At 32.9% G+C, this 15,282-nt stretch overlaps 2 pseudogenes; both read left to right on the top strand.

Annotated features, from left to right (window-relative positions):
- Nucleotides 1–478: 478 nt before the first annotated feature.
- Nucleotides 479–3,921, top strand: LOC128174818 (uncharacterized; annotated as a pseudogene).
- Nucleotides 3,922–4,829: 908 nt separating this feature from the next.
- On the top strand, nucleotides 4,830–7,950 carry LOC128174816 (uncharacterized; annotated as a pseudogene).
- Nucleotides 7,951–15,282: the final 7,332 nt, after the last annotated feature.

Here is a 15,282-nt window from a genome sequence, read left to right as displayed (position 1 = left end):
GTACACAATATAAAATATTTTTTATGTAGGTAGATAAAAATAATTTACTGCTGAATTACATGACTTAATATTTAATTTGTTTTATACCACATGTACAATGTATAGATATGGAAAACAATGACCTAAGTACTTTATAATTACACAGCCGAGTAAATATGATGAATTGAATCAAAAAGGTCACATTTAATAAGGTACATGTGTAGAAAATTAGAACAATTACATGTATTATAAATTTACATAATTTCTTCAACACGATTTCACCTGATTAAGGACACAGTGATTAAACAGATCACGAAGGTGTGTCGCGCAGATATGTCGCGAAGCAGCGGTAGTTTTAAAAAAGATATTTTTTATGTATATTATATGCATAAAAAATATCGTAAATCACGTATTATAAACACACCCAAAAGCGAATACCTTTAAATACTAGCTGTTTCCTTCACTCTACCATCAGCAGAATAACTACCAACCCAACATAATGGCACAGAAGTATTTGGACATGATGTAAGTTTATTATTTTTCTATTTCAATTTCAAAAATTTGTAAAACTAATGATATGTACCTTAAGTATGAAAAATATAGCGTTAAATTAAATTTAATTCAAAAAAAAGAATTCGATCTTTTGTGATCATCTTTGATAATACATGTATATTACATAAATACTTCATTGTATTTTGTCAGACTTTTTAAACATTACTTTTGGGTTTTAAAAAATATTAAGGTTTCATTAATTTCTTATTAAAAGCGAACAGGAAAAGGCTAGACCATTTTGAGATTTTGAAGAGGAATGGGTTGATCTAGGAAAACAGCTTTGCCTAGTTGCTTTTGAACCAGGGTATATACAATGTCATGTATACATTGAATGATAGTGTAAAGTTTACGAAAATAAAATTACAAACATTTCATTTTGGAGATATACAATTTGATAATTTTTTTTTGAAAACGAGTCACAATAATATTTTGATAACATGTATAAGAAAGCAAAAATGTTTACTTTACATATAATCATATTTCTATAGGAATTCTCCCAAAGACGACGTGGAAGAAATTGAGTCCCCATCCCTTAAAAGAAAACTAAGTCAGGCGGAGGACTCTTACATTTTAAACAAGAGGTATATGATTTTTTTATTTAATTAACCATTAATTGTTAAATTTATACTACCATGTAATTGTTTATGTAGTATTAATCTATAGTCAGACAATTCGTTTTAGACTGACTACTATATATTGTATTTTATCAAATAACCTACTTTTTTTTTTTGCAAGGTCTTCATGTAGCATTTGAGTTAATTCTTAACTATTTGGTTATTCTGTAGGAGAACAAAGCTACAAAAACTAAGTGTAATGGAGGATGAAGATGTCATACTGACCATTCTAAGGTAGCGCATGGCTTTTTTGTGTGTTTGTTGTACAATTTTCTTTAATCTTTTTTTTACTTTATTAAATCTTAAGGAGAAAACATAAAAATTAGTGTTAGTTTTTTTTAATCTAAGGTAACGTATGGCTTTTTGTGAGTGTGTGTTTTACAATATTTCTTTTAATTATTTATAATTACTTTAAGAAAAAAAAACGTGAAAAATAGTGTAAATTTTTTTAATTATTCAGAAAAGAGGACCCATCAAAGTATGAGAAATTAGAAAAGAGAATACGGGGAGATGGAACCTCCAGGTGTTTGGGAACTTCGGTGGGATTTAAGACCACCCCGACAATTATTGGATACAACTCTCAGTCGCCAGAAAACTGCACGTCTCAGGGATTTAAGACCACCACAACGACAATACCTGTGTATTCGTCTCAATCGCACGAATGCAGTACGTCTCAAGGATTTACGGTTAAGACCGTCGAGCCAACTACCGACTATCCCCCTCAAGAGCCAGAATGTACCATGACAATTCCTGCGTACTCGCCTCAGTCGCCAGAATACAGTGTGTCTCAGGGATTTACAACCGCTGCAACAACTATTAAGAACCCCCCTCCTCAGTCGCCAGAATGCAGTACGTCTCGAGGATTTAATGTGGGTTTTTTACAACGTTTAGCTGGCGGTGCCTTTCCTCTTCAAGGGGAATTAAATGCTCTCAGTGAGTTGGTTGACTCTATGAGAGTCGATTTATTACAAACTTCGATGCTCATTGACTATGTTAAAGATTTTTTAAAGAATTATACATTTTGATTTTCAATTGAGTATCCCTCTGGGTTTTTTTTTTTTTTTGTATTTTATTGAAAAGGACTACGTATCGTGTGTGTTGTGCACCATTGTGTACATTGTATACAACATAGCATAAAAATGTTAATAATAAATGCATAATTTAAAATAATTATCCCTCTAAGTTTGTTTTGTATTTTATTGAAAATGTGTACATTATATACCATACTACAGAAAGTCTTGCAACTTATTATGAAACAAAATCTTTTTATGTATTCGGAGAAGCTTATGTTGTCTGTTGATATTCATTGGGTATCTTTTTGTATTGCCTACAGTATCAATAATAAATATTCTACAAATGTTCACATACCTTTTGTCAAGTTTTCTAGCATTAGGACTCGTTAATTAATAATTTCTCTCAAAAACGCTTGCTGCTTTTATACTGAATCGTGCTCGGGGTGTAACCGTTAACGCCCATACTATAATTGAAGTTACAGTGGTTGTTATCATTTAATATTGTGGGTGTTACCGTTACACTCATAATATAGAATGTCACGTAGTGATTATCATTTAAAATATAGAACGTCATAATATATTGGGTGTGTCTGTAAACGCCTAACCCTTGACTGTGTAAACTATCTCATGAGGTCAGTGACTGTAGACTCACTCTTTGCACTAAGGTAACCCATGACGTTATTGACTGTAGACTCACCCTTGGCTGTGATCTCATATATCCCACCTTGACCTCGTGTGACCCTTAGGGAAAAAACCCATGACGTTGTGTGACATTTCTGCCTGTAAACTCCCCCGAGACTGTATCATGACGTCATCCCTGGGGAAAACCCATGACGTCATCCCTGGGGAAAACCCATGACGTCATCCTGACTGTAGAGTGTCCTTGACTGTAGACTACCCCCTGGGGAAAACCATGACGTCATCCCTGGGGAAAACCCATGACGTCACCTGACTGCAGAGTGACTGCTCTCTGTCCCCCTTACTACTTACTGAGGTCCCCTCTAGCATTTCCCCAGCAGTAGTGTCTGTCTGCAATCTTCTCTTCTTGGCTTCCTCTTTACGGTGGATGTCTCTGGCCTGTGTCATCGGAGCGAGGGGCATTAACCTGTCTCCTGGTGGTCTGTACTTGGTGTTAGACACCAGAACCGGTAGAGGCTCCACCGTACCCCTGTGTCTGATGTTCCCATGACGGTTAACCTGTCCTAGCACTGATATACGGGCACCCTTCAACAGGACATCTGTATACTGAGACACATTCTTGGTGGTACTCCTGCAGTCCTTATAACTCTGGAAAAACAATCCCTCACACCTTTCTACTTCGCATTACATTCCACCCTCCTTCCAGAGGGGACGTATATCCCGGTCTAGTTCCATCAATTCTTCCTCACTGACAAACAGGTGCAGTACAAATCCTTCCATTGACATCTCCCCGAAAATATTTCAACCAATATACTAAATACTTTTATTCAAAATCTGCATGTAGTTACAGGGTATAGAATAGAGCGCTCAACAGACCAACTGTCTATGAAATGTTTTAAAAATGGCCTTAAGTTTCCACTAATTCAGCATTTAATTTATAAAATGGCATTGAAACTGGTTTGCCTTCACAAATTTCACGATTTTTCTTCCATTTTTATCGACTGAAATTCCTAATGTGTTGAAGTCTAATAGTAATAGCTTTTTAAGACTCAAGTCATCATGATAAAAATATCGTTATTAAGGTTCCTTAATGATACACGTTAAACGAATTTTAGAAACATACAACAATAAAACAAATAATATATTCATAAATAATAAAATTTTACCATGTTTTATTGTCCTTGTATACATGTATTTTTTTATATAATATAATAATCATTTTTTTGAAGCAATATATTTATTGCTGGACAATCTATCATATACAGTAATCTCTGACAGATATTGAAAAGTATATTTAGTTCTTAAAAAAATATACAAGTATAAAACATGTAAACAGGTAAAAAGATGTTATGTTTTACAAAAACATACAAGCATATACAAAAATGGAAATAAAAAAAAATCATCTTCACTCCCTTCATCATCATCATTGATGATCTCAATGTTAGCACCATTATATTAAAAAAAGAGAAGCACCATGAGTACCTGAAAATCTGTAAGACAATAATAAAAATATGTAAACGAGCAAGATTAGTTTTTTTAAATATTTTTGTATACATAGTTTTATGTATTACACATTATGACATTTATAGATAACAAAACTAAAAACAAAAGCTTCTTAAATAAACAGTTATTCAGATTCTTGTGGAAAAAAAATGTTACTGACCGAAATTTGTCTCAAAATAATCCTGGTTGGCACAATCACATAATTTTATTTAATGATAACTCCATATACTTGCATGTAAATATTACAATATCACAATGAATACACTACCAAAGAAACTAATATTTATTTTGCTAACAAGATAGTCAAAGGGAAGTTACTTCTAAATGCAAAACAGAAAACATGAAAATGAAGCCGCATAAAAAAAATTCTGAAAACAAAGACAGTTTACCATTAATGAAGAATGTTCAACAGAACAACTTGTAACTATTGACAAAAAATATTGTTTAAAATTTAGACCATGACAGTCTCGTTCGGTGCCCTACTGGCTCTTCCTCTTCCTCCTCCTCCTCCCGGTTAATCTCTGGCGTAATGGCGACACTAGTACTAGACGGTGAACCACTGATGGTGGAAGATGGTGGTGTGTGCATCACCATCAGTGGTATCACGCTCAGCTGTCCTGGGGAGAAGGCCGGGTTCTAAGTGGGCTGCTGTGTTGGCTGGTTATTTGTTGATCGCTCTTCCCCACTGCATTTTTTGAGAAACCATTTCTTGAGTAATACCAAGAATGCGGCAACCGATGCCATAATCGCCCACATTAAAAATCCTACAATTTTTTTTAGAAAAAATTAGTCATTTGACAACTGTGAAAAACAAATTTATAACGTACATTAACAGATCATTTTTTTTTTAATTTAAACAGTTAATTGTACTGATAATTAGTTACTCTATGAAATTAAACTTCTGAAAAATGCATGATAGTTAGACAACATGAAGTTCAAATGAATGTGAAGTAGTTACCTAAGGCCATGTCCGTAAGAGATTCAGTTTCCTCCGCTGAATTCATTGCCTTCAGAATCTTCTCTTTTAGATCCTTTATAGTCGTTCCTATAATAAATAATCTATAACCCTTTTTTAAAAAAGGTTCAATCAATTTTAAGATTATTTTCTTTGTGTCCACCCATTTTTACATTTAACTCTCATTTAAAAAAAAAACAAACTTACCATGATTTTTAGACAGGGTAGTCCTTGTAAGAGTGGTGATCGTCTCTATTTGTTTAGTTCTTTAAGAGTTGTAACTCTTTATCCTACTACCAATTCTGTAAAAACGGAAAGCTGATCGACTAGATCGCTTTATTTTACTACCTATTCCATAGTAAATTTTATTGACTCAATAAACCAATCATTTTGACGTTATAAGTCACGTGACTTAATGGCCAATACAGTGAATGAAAGTTCACACATCCCATGCTAAATTCTATTGACTCGATTGGCCAATTATTTTGACGTTTTAAGTCACGTGATTTAATCAAATGAAGAATTTCCCACAGTGAAGTTCCAATAAATGATACATGTGTGTGTTCCCCATTAAATTCGGTATAAAAAGTCAAAATGGTAATTATTACTTTTTTTCTAGTAAACCTATTTTTTTGATAACACGGTTGACCTTCTTATTAAAATTTCTTACCGTGTTTTTCAGGCCATGTGGTTACTGGAGTGGTTGTCGTCGTCTCTATTTGTTTAGTTCTTTCAGTTGTCTCTATAAAATAATTTATATTTTCTGTAAGATTTGTAGCTCTTTACCTTACTACAAATTCTTTAAAAACGGAAAGATCGCTTTATTTTACTACACATTCCATAGTAAATTTTATTGACTCCCTAAGCCAATCATTTTGACGTTATACCCCAAAAGTAAAAATAACTGCTTTTAGAACAAGTGAAATCAAACCGAAACTATTCTACTTAAAATTTATAAACATTTATTTTAGAATTGAAATGATTTTAAAACCATTATAAATTTTCAAATCAATTTTGTATCATTACACCTTTTATTGATAATAAAATAAAATTAAAAATATGAAAGAAAAAACCGTAAGTGTGTATGTATCTTATTTTCACATTTTTTCTCACTCTTTTATTGAAGTTGTATTCCAACCCCTCCCTCTCCAGACTACCATTCGACATTGAGTACAATTGGCACGAAAAATGAGTCATTAAACAGGTAAAAATTGGATTCTTGTGCAACGCGTAATGTACCGACATGTGTTATATGTGTATTTAATAACTTTTTTAAAAGATCTTTAGTCATTACATTTTCATATTGTTTAATTTCTAAACTATAAGCTAATTATTTTTTATGAAATAAAATTTAAAAATTTGAACTTAAAAAAAGCATGTTTAAATAAGTTAGATAATTTAGTTTAACCATAATAAAAAGCTAGTGTCTTTCACGCTCTCTCTCGATCTCTTTAGACCTCTAAGTCCTACACCAGAGAGTCACGGTAACTGCGACACCTTTTCACCAGTTGCCAGCTACTCGCCGGCCCTGGATTCAAACTGTAGTGCCTTTGCGCCAGTGACATGTACCATTAGTCAGGCTGAAGACTCTATCCTGACTACTTTAAGGTGATGAATGTTTAAACACATTATTTACATAGCAATATTGAATTATCATCTTATTGATTGCCATCGATGTAAATTCATTTACAAAACGGTTCTGATAAAATGTGATTGAATTACTTTTGCTAAATTCTATGTTATAAAAGGTGTGTGTTATTAAAACTCGCAAAAGAATTGTCACCAAATGTGGGATATATATAAATTTAATGTGGAATCTGACATTCTGTAACTAAAGTTGATTCTGTTTCATTAACAGGCGAACAAATCCGGACAAGATGCTCAAATTGGAAAAAAGGATGAAGGAACAAAGCAAGCAGGATGTCTTGCTAGAACAAGTCAACGTCTTAAAAACCCTCCTGGCCAGAGTGACAGTAGATTGCGAGCAAATGAAAATTATCATAAACTTTTTAGAAAGACAAACTAGATAACAGTACCTCGGCTAAAAGGGTCAAGTTTACAACGCTATAGTTGAAGCCCGTGTGTATCCGTGAATCCAACAATACCATCCTGAGCTCGCGATGATTGTGATAAGATCAAAATAATAACTGACTTAGTAAAGTTTGTGTAACAACTGTTTTTTCCTAATTTGTTGTAGATCATTTTTATGTTCAGTTTGATAAGTATTTTTGTCTGCTTAAAAATGTCTTAACTTTATCTATATTTATGATGCTATATTCATGACGTGTGAATTGGAGAAGAGGATGTAGGAACAGAGCAAGCAGGATGTTTTGCTAGAACAAGTCGAACTCTTAAAAACCCTCCTGGCCAGAGTGACAGTAAATTGCGAGCAAATGAAAATTATCATAAACTTATGAAGATAAGTTGTCTAAAGTAGATAGCGGTACCTCGGCTAAAAGGGTCAAGTTTACAACGCTCTAGTTTTTATTTTTGATTTGTGGTACACTAACAATTTGTGAATGGATCCTAACAATATCGTCAAGACCATGCATTGCTGTGACTATTATTTATGTAACTATCTCTCATACGTGCTGTTTTTCATCTTTTTTATGAGTTCAAAAAAAACAGAATGTTTTATAGGTATTTTCATTATGCAGAATCTTATATTTTATTGTACAATGAGATAATTTTTATGTCTTTAAAATATCCACAAATGTGTTAATAATTTCGTGGTAAAAGAAATAATAAAATATTACTTACTCAGTTGAATTGGATCTCATGATTGCAAGTGATGTATGTGCATAGAATCTTAAAATTTGACCTTTTTATAGCAGGCAAAAAAAAAAGGATATTAATTTTCAGAACCCTCCCTTGACTGTTGCTATGTGAACTAAGGTGACCCTGACAGTTGATATTTATGGTATCATCCTTCAACTGTTGCTCTGAGAACTAAGGTGACCCTGTCAGTAGATATTTATGGTATCATCGCTCAACTGTTGCTATGAGAACTAGGGTGACCCTGGAGTCCTTAACTGTGAACTACCCCTGACTGTAGAGTCCCACCTTGACCTCGTATGACCTCTACTTTGAACTACCCCTGTGGCTCTTCGTCATTAATGTACCCCCTGACGTCATTGACTGTGAACTACCCCCTGACTGTAGACTACCCCTTGACGTCATTGACTGTGAACTACCCCCTGACCGTAGACTCCCCCTGACTGTAGACTACCCCTTGACTGTAGACTCCCCCCTTGACCTCGTGACCTTTATGGGGAAAACCCATGACGTCATCCTCCTGACTGTAGACTGACTGCTCTCTGTACCCCTTACTACTGTGGTGGGAGCGAAACAACAATTAAATCAGCATAATAGAACCAGCTTAAAAAGTTAACTAGAACTGTCCTAATGGGACTAATACCCCCGCAAGGCTAATTTCAAATGGGACAAATAATTGAATTGAATAATAAAGGTTTGGAACACATACAAAAAAAAATTCTAGAATTGTAAAAAAAAAAAAAAATTAGTTTACAAAGAAAAATTAAAATCAAAATTGTCAGAATTTTACTGTAAATACATATCTATTATAGTAATACATTATCTGATGATACATTTTTTTAAAAATTTAATTAATTTAAAGAAAAACGACAATAATCCCTCCCTTTGCAGTAAATGGAAATACCGGTAGCCAAGCAATGTTCTTCTGTTGATAAAACTTTCAATATCTTTCTAATAAGAGTCTTGACAGATGCAATTAGTTGTTTCAAAATTTCCTCACTTTCTCATATGGCACAATGGAACTCCATATCAGAAAACTGATCCCATAGGACTATGATTTTTTTTTATGAGCTTGTTAAATTTAATAAACTCCCAAAACATTACATAATTACCATACTATGTAAAAATATGTAAAAAAGAAAATTTAATATTACAAACAATTTTAAAATTGCCAAAACACTACAATCATATCAGTAATTTTGAATTTCATTTAAATTAATGCTCAGTAGGGTCACTTCATCAATTAACTTGACTAATAAATTTAAACAACTTCTTAAAATAGTTTAACTTCTTTATAAACAGTTTTTAAAAAGTCCCAAAACCATCACCCATTTTACAGATTATCAATTTCCCCTAAACACACGCTCCATCTGAACCATGGCTCAGATAATGGCTCCCTTGGGACAAATGAATTCAGCCACACTTAAATTGTCTTTGATGTTCTTATTAGCTCCTAAGAATTTATCATTGACAAACAAAAACTTTGCATTGTCAGTTAATAGAATACTTAAAAAAATTTTTAAAAAATCATTAATTAAGACATAAAGACAAAAAACCTCCATCTGGATGTATTTATATAAATATATTTTAGAGTGTTTTATACTATTAATCAATTAATAAAATCTGTAAGGATTACCTCCCTTACTTTTCAACATTAGTGTACAATATATAGAATAGGGAAAATGAAAACTGTCTTAAAATCATTAAATCTTGTCTGATCTTAAAAAAAATTGCAGGTTCACATCTTCAGATGGTGTTCAACATATGTACAAATTTTTAAACTGTTCCATGCAGTAATAAAAAATTCTATAGGGGGACAAGGTTGCGTCTACAGACAGACGGACAGGGTGAAACCAATATACCCCCCTAAACTTCGTTTGCGGGGGTATAATGATCATGCCACTATTTCGGATGAGTCGGTTACCCATTTTTAACCTTTATTTCAATTTCACGCCGAATACATTTTACAGTATACATATCCTTGTCCATACTTATAAAAAATAGACACATAAGTATACCAGGACTTCATTATGTCTAGTGTTAATATAATAAATATGATTCTTTTTACATCTTAAAACCATTTGATGTGTTAAACTTTAATGTAGTGCACCTCTCTAAAGTTTTTTAATAAAATAATCCAACTATTAATAGTTATGTGTTTCACTTAAAAAGTATGAAGTTTGTAAAAGAGTTTTGAACTCTCTACTATCTCTGTCGCTCAACATAATCGAGGGCAGAAGTGGGGGGGGGGGGGGGGGGTAACAAAGTAGACGACTCGGCCCGGATAATACAAACAAATTTACAGCATCCCCTATTGCTATACTGTCGACTGATATATGCTCAAAAATCAAATTGATTTACATTGATTTTTAGTAAACTTTGTTCAATATTTAATTGTAAATATCAAAAGTCACTATTGTTTATATCAATGTCAGACTTGGGCTAGGAGCGCCCAAGAGAGAGTGGCCATTCTAAAAACACAATAAGGTCAGCCCAAATGGTTAATTTTTCCTTCTTTAACACGTACAGGGCAAATTGAGGTTAACGTTTTCTCTACATTACTTAAAAAAGAGGCTAGGATATTAGATACGAGGATGCAATACAGAACGTTCAAATTAGAACACCTAATAAATGTGTGGTTTCACGGTAGATCGGTCTTGAAAACCCCCTTTGATCAGGATGAAGGCGTTATCAGAACCCGCATACACTAGGTAGCAATAATTAATTCCGAATACCTTATTGAGGGTACAGAGTGTATATGGTTGATTCGTTTAAAATAACGATTTTTATAGAATTAAGCATATTTCATTGTACACTTCAAGTGAAGTATGAAAATACAATCACGAGAATTATTATATTATTATAATATATTATCATAGGTATTACAATATTTATGTACATATGTTAAGATAAAAAAAAAAAACACTTTTAATTAAGCACTAACTTTCATTTCACTTTACATGAAAAACCCCACCGAAAATGAGCATATGATGTCGGCTAACACAACATATATTGTACTTGTACAATATATGTATTGTATACCGGTTGAAAGTACTTGTGTCACCTTAATTTCTTTACGTATCACCCTCATTCCCTTATTTAAATGAAAAGGTATTTTAGGTCATTTTACACCGTTAAAATGATCAAATTCAGGTAGATTTAGATCAAACCACATTACCTTATCTCACCTCTTTAATTGATCGAAGTACGAAATGCAATTTTAATTGTGTTTTTCTGATAATCAATTTTATTAAAGTTGGGATATTACTGAACAAATTAGTATAAGACGCATTGTCCGTTAATATAAGTACTGATATTAGGTCATGACGGGATAAGTTACACAATCTTAACGCAGGTGTCAAATGCGAAATTTTAGATCGATATAGAGATTGAATAAATCTACATCTACTCAGTATAAGAAGGTCAGGTCGTGTTAATCTACTTCTGCGCATCCAACCACGCAGGTATGTCATGATATAGAGCGGTGTTTTTAAACTGGAATTTTGACATTGTTCAATCGGGAGCATGGCCCTCGAGCTCTTACACCCCAAATGTTTCTGATCTATAATGCGATAAACTTTATCGCCCTTAGTTCCTGACTCTAGGGCTTACAACCCCCCAATTTTTTTTCTGATCTTAAACGCGATGAACTTTATCAAAATAAATTCTATATACCCCACCCCCAGTACCTGACTCTTGGGCTTTCACACCCTAAATGTTTCTGATCTAAAACGCGATTAATTATTTTTTTTTATTTTTCTAAAATGCCCTATGTCACGTTCACAGTTTTGGTAGAGTATAAAAAGAGGGTTGTTAAAAACTGAATTATCATCGACAAAATACCGGACAATATGGCAGAAACATTCCTTGAATTTCTGCAAGTAAAAATATTCCTTTTTTTTAATAATTACTTAATTTTTTCTTAACTTGTTTCATTTTTACAAGTACATTAGTTGTTAAGCTTAAGAGTTTAAAAATGAAAATTTCTTTTCAAAATTTTAAAACTCCTAAATGGGATAGATTCGTTAATTTCATTATTTTAAATATAAAGGCTATTTTATCATTTATTATTCAAATGCCTAACATTTTGTACGAAAGAAATATAAAACATGGTTAGATGTAATTCCTTTGTTCATGTTCTCTATTAGTGTATTTTTTACACTGACAGTGACGCCACAAACTCAGCAAACTCGTTCGGTGAGTTTGAAGAAATGTGGTTGAAGATGGGGGAGGAGTTGGAAATGGAAGGCTTGCCAAAGAGGTGAGTTTAACAGCGTTTGTAAGAGTTATCGTTCTTTGGCTTGATTTAATATTCTTTTAGTCCTAATAGATAACGAAGTTTGGTGACACCTTTTTTTAAAATTAATAACATGATAATAATAATAATAATAATAATAATAATAATAAAATTAAATTATAAATATGAAAGAAAAAAAGTGTAAGTGCTTTATGTGTTTTATTTTCACATTTTCTCTCACTCCTTTATTGAAGTTATATTCCACCCCCTCCCTCTCCAAACTACCATTCGACATTAAGTACAATTGGCAAAGAAAAATGAGTCATTAAAAAAGTAGATTGGATTCTTGTGTAACGTAATGTACCAGAATGTGTTATATGTATATTTAATAACTTTAAAAAAAATCTTTAGTCATTACATTTTCATATTGTTTAATTTCTAAACTATTAACTAACTGATTTTAGTTAAATTAAATCTGTTGAACTTAAGAAAAATCAGGTTTAAATAATTTCGATAATTTACTTGGAACAAAATAAAAAGTTAGTGTCTTTCACCCTCTCTCTGGATCTCTTTAGACCCTAAGTCCTACACCAGAGAGCTAGAGTACCTTTACGCCAGTTGCCAGTTACTCGCCGGCATTCGATTCGAACTGGCCAACAGTAAAATCACCAAGTTCTGACGAAGGCAGATTTAGTCACATGAAAGACTCCATTCTGACTAATCTGAGGTGATGAATAATTGCAAAACTTTTTAAGTAATAATAACAATTCATGTTCATTATTTAATTATAACATTTAATGTATAATCAATTTATTTGCTCATATGCTTATGTTTTTTTTTTAAAAAAAGGGTAAACATAAGTTCTTAAAACAAAACTGCTAATCATCAGTTTGTAAGATGTACATTAAATTGTAACGTGGTATCTGACACCCTGTATGGTTTTCATAAACAGGAGAACAAACCCTGAGAAGACTGAACAACTTGAAAAAAGGATGCGTACGCCAGGAAAAGCCCTCCCAGACTTTAAAGAACAGTTCAAAACTGTAAGGAGCTTGATGACGAGGATTGAAGAAGATTGCACACAAATAAAGATTATTGTTAACTTTCTAGAGGACAACGTGTTAAAAAAAAAAGAGTTGTCAGAAAACGGTTCAGTTCACGACCTTATAGTTCGGTTTGAAGTTTGTGTGAATAGACACAACTTGAGTCTTAAACCGTTGTCATTGTAATAGCACACAACTTGGGTCTTAAACCAACACACATCTCTGATTTTCTGTACCTATAGTGTTTGAGTTAATCTTTTGTGTGTGCATGTGCTCGACACTTATATAACTATTTTAATGTCTTGTTTAATGATAGTGTTGAGACATCGTAAAACTTTTTAAATAGAAAAAAAATAATGAAATGTAAATGTTAAACTTTGTAAAAAAAATTATATGATAGAAAATGTTATTAAACTGTTACTTACTTATTCAGTTGACTTGTATCTTCAAATTGTGAAAAGAATATAAAAATGTGACGTTTTATAGTAGAAACAAAGTTACTAAAGTTTGATTTATAGCATCATCCTTCAACTGTTGCTATGGGAACTAGAGTGACCCTGAAAGTAAATATTTATAGTATCCCTCTTCAACTACTGCTTTGCAAACTAAGGTGACCCTGATAGTAAATATTTATGGTATCATCCTTCAACTGTTGCTATGTGAATTAATCCTTCAACTGTTGCTATGCAAACTAGGTTGACCCTGAGGTATGTTTTGAAAATCCCATGATGTCAATAGCTGTAGACTCCCTCTTCACTGTAGACGCACTCGTTGCACCAAGGTAACCCATGACGTCATTGACTGTAGACATCACTTGACTGTAGACTCCCCCTGACTGTAGACTCCCCACTTAACATAGTTTATTGGAAAAACGCATGACGTCATCTTGACTGCAGAGTGACTGCTCTCTGCCCCCCTTACTATTGATGTGGGTTTAGATGAGTGAACAGTTTGAAACAGAGTGGTCCTTTTCAGTGAGGTAATTATCAAATATGTTTATGGTTATTTCTCATTGAATATGCCCTCTTCAGTTAACTGACCAAACGTATAAAAATAATTTGAAATCTGCAAACAAAATTGTTTTTAAAATCCTATCGTATACCATACAAGTATAATATTAACAAGCCCCTATCTTTCTTTCAAGACCGGCGACTCCTACTCCAGAGAGTGATGCTAAACTATTATCAGAAGCAACGACTTCTTCAGTTCTTCTTTCACTTAAGTAATTTTTTTTCAACTACTATTTTTTCTTTTATTAAAAATGACATAACATTTAAACTGAAAATATTTCAAAGTTACATATAGTCGTGTATCATTTATATATATTTTTGACCAAAGAAAATTAGTTTTTAATATTCACCTACTTTTTTTAAACAGAAATTCTCCAAATGACCTGCATGAATCCCCTTTATCTAAAAAGAGGAAGATTGAGGATACTGAAGATTCTCTTATTTTAGATAAGAGAAAATAAGGGAAAAGTACTTGTATTACAGCATGGATGTTCACACAACAGGTGAAACAAGAGGAACCAAAGTTGAATCAGTTCAGGTATTGAATCTATGTACAAGTGTAGAGTTTTTTATGCAACATAAATTCAGTGTCTTGAGCAGATTAAATGAAGCTAAAACATTAAATGTACACCCTTATATTTCTTATTTTTTTCCTTGTAAATCTATTAAAAGTTAAGTTCTATGATATGGTTGTTTATATAGATACCATTACATGTACTTTCTTTGAAACAGAGAGGAAAACCCTATAAAATACAATAGATTGGAAAAGCGAACGTCATTTTCCAAGAATCTTCATTGACACAGAAACGCACATCTACCACGATGTGTCAAGAGACATAAGCACCAACCCACTCCATGCCAGTTTACAACCTAGCATATCCACTGCACATCTCTCTGCCCACCCAAACACTGCCGGATTACAGCCCAGCATCTCCACTGAATATCCCTCTAACCACCCGAAC

Source organism: Crassostrea angulata, chromosome 2, assembly GCF_025612915.1.
Source record: "Crassostrea angulata isolate pt1a10 chromosome 2, ASM2561291v2, whole genome shotgun sequence".
Classification (NCBI taxonomy): domain Eukaryota; kingdom Metazoa; phylum Mollusca; class Bivalvia; order Ostreida; family Ostreidae; genus Magallana; species Magallana angulata.
This window is presented reverse-complemented; position numbering and strand designations above follow the sequence as displayed.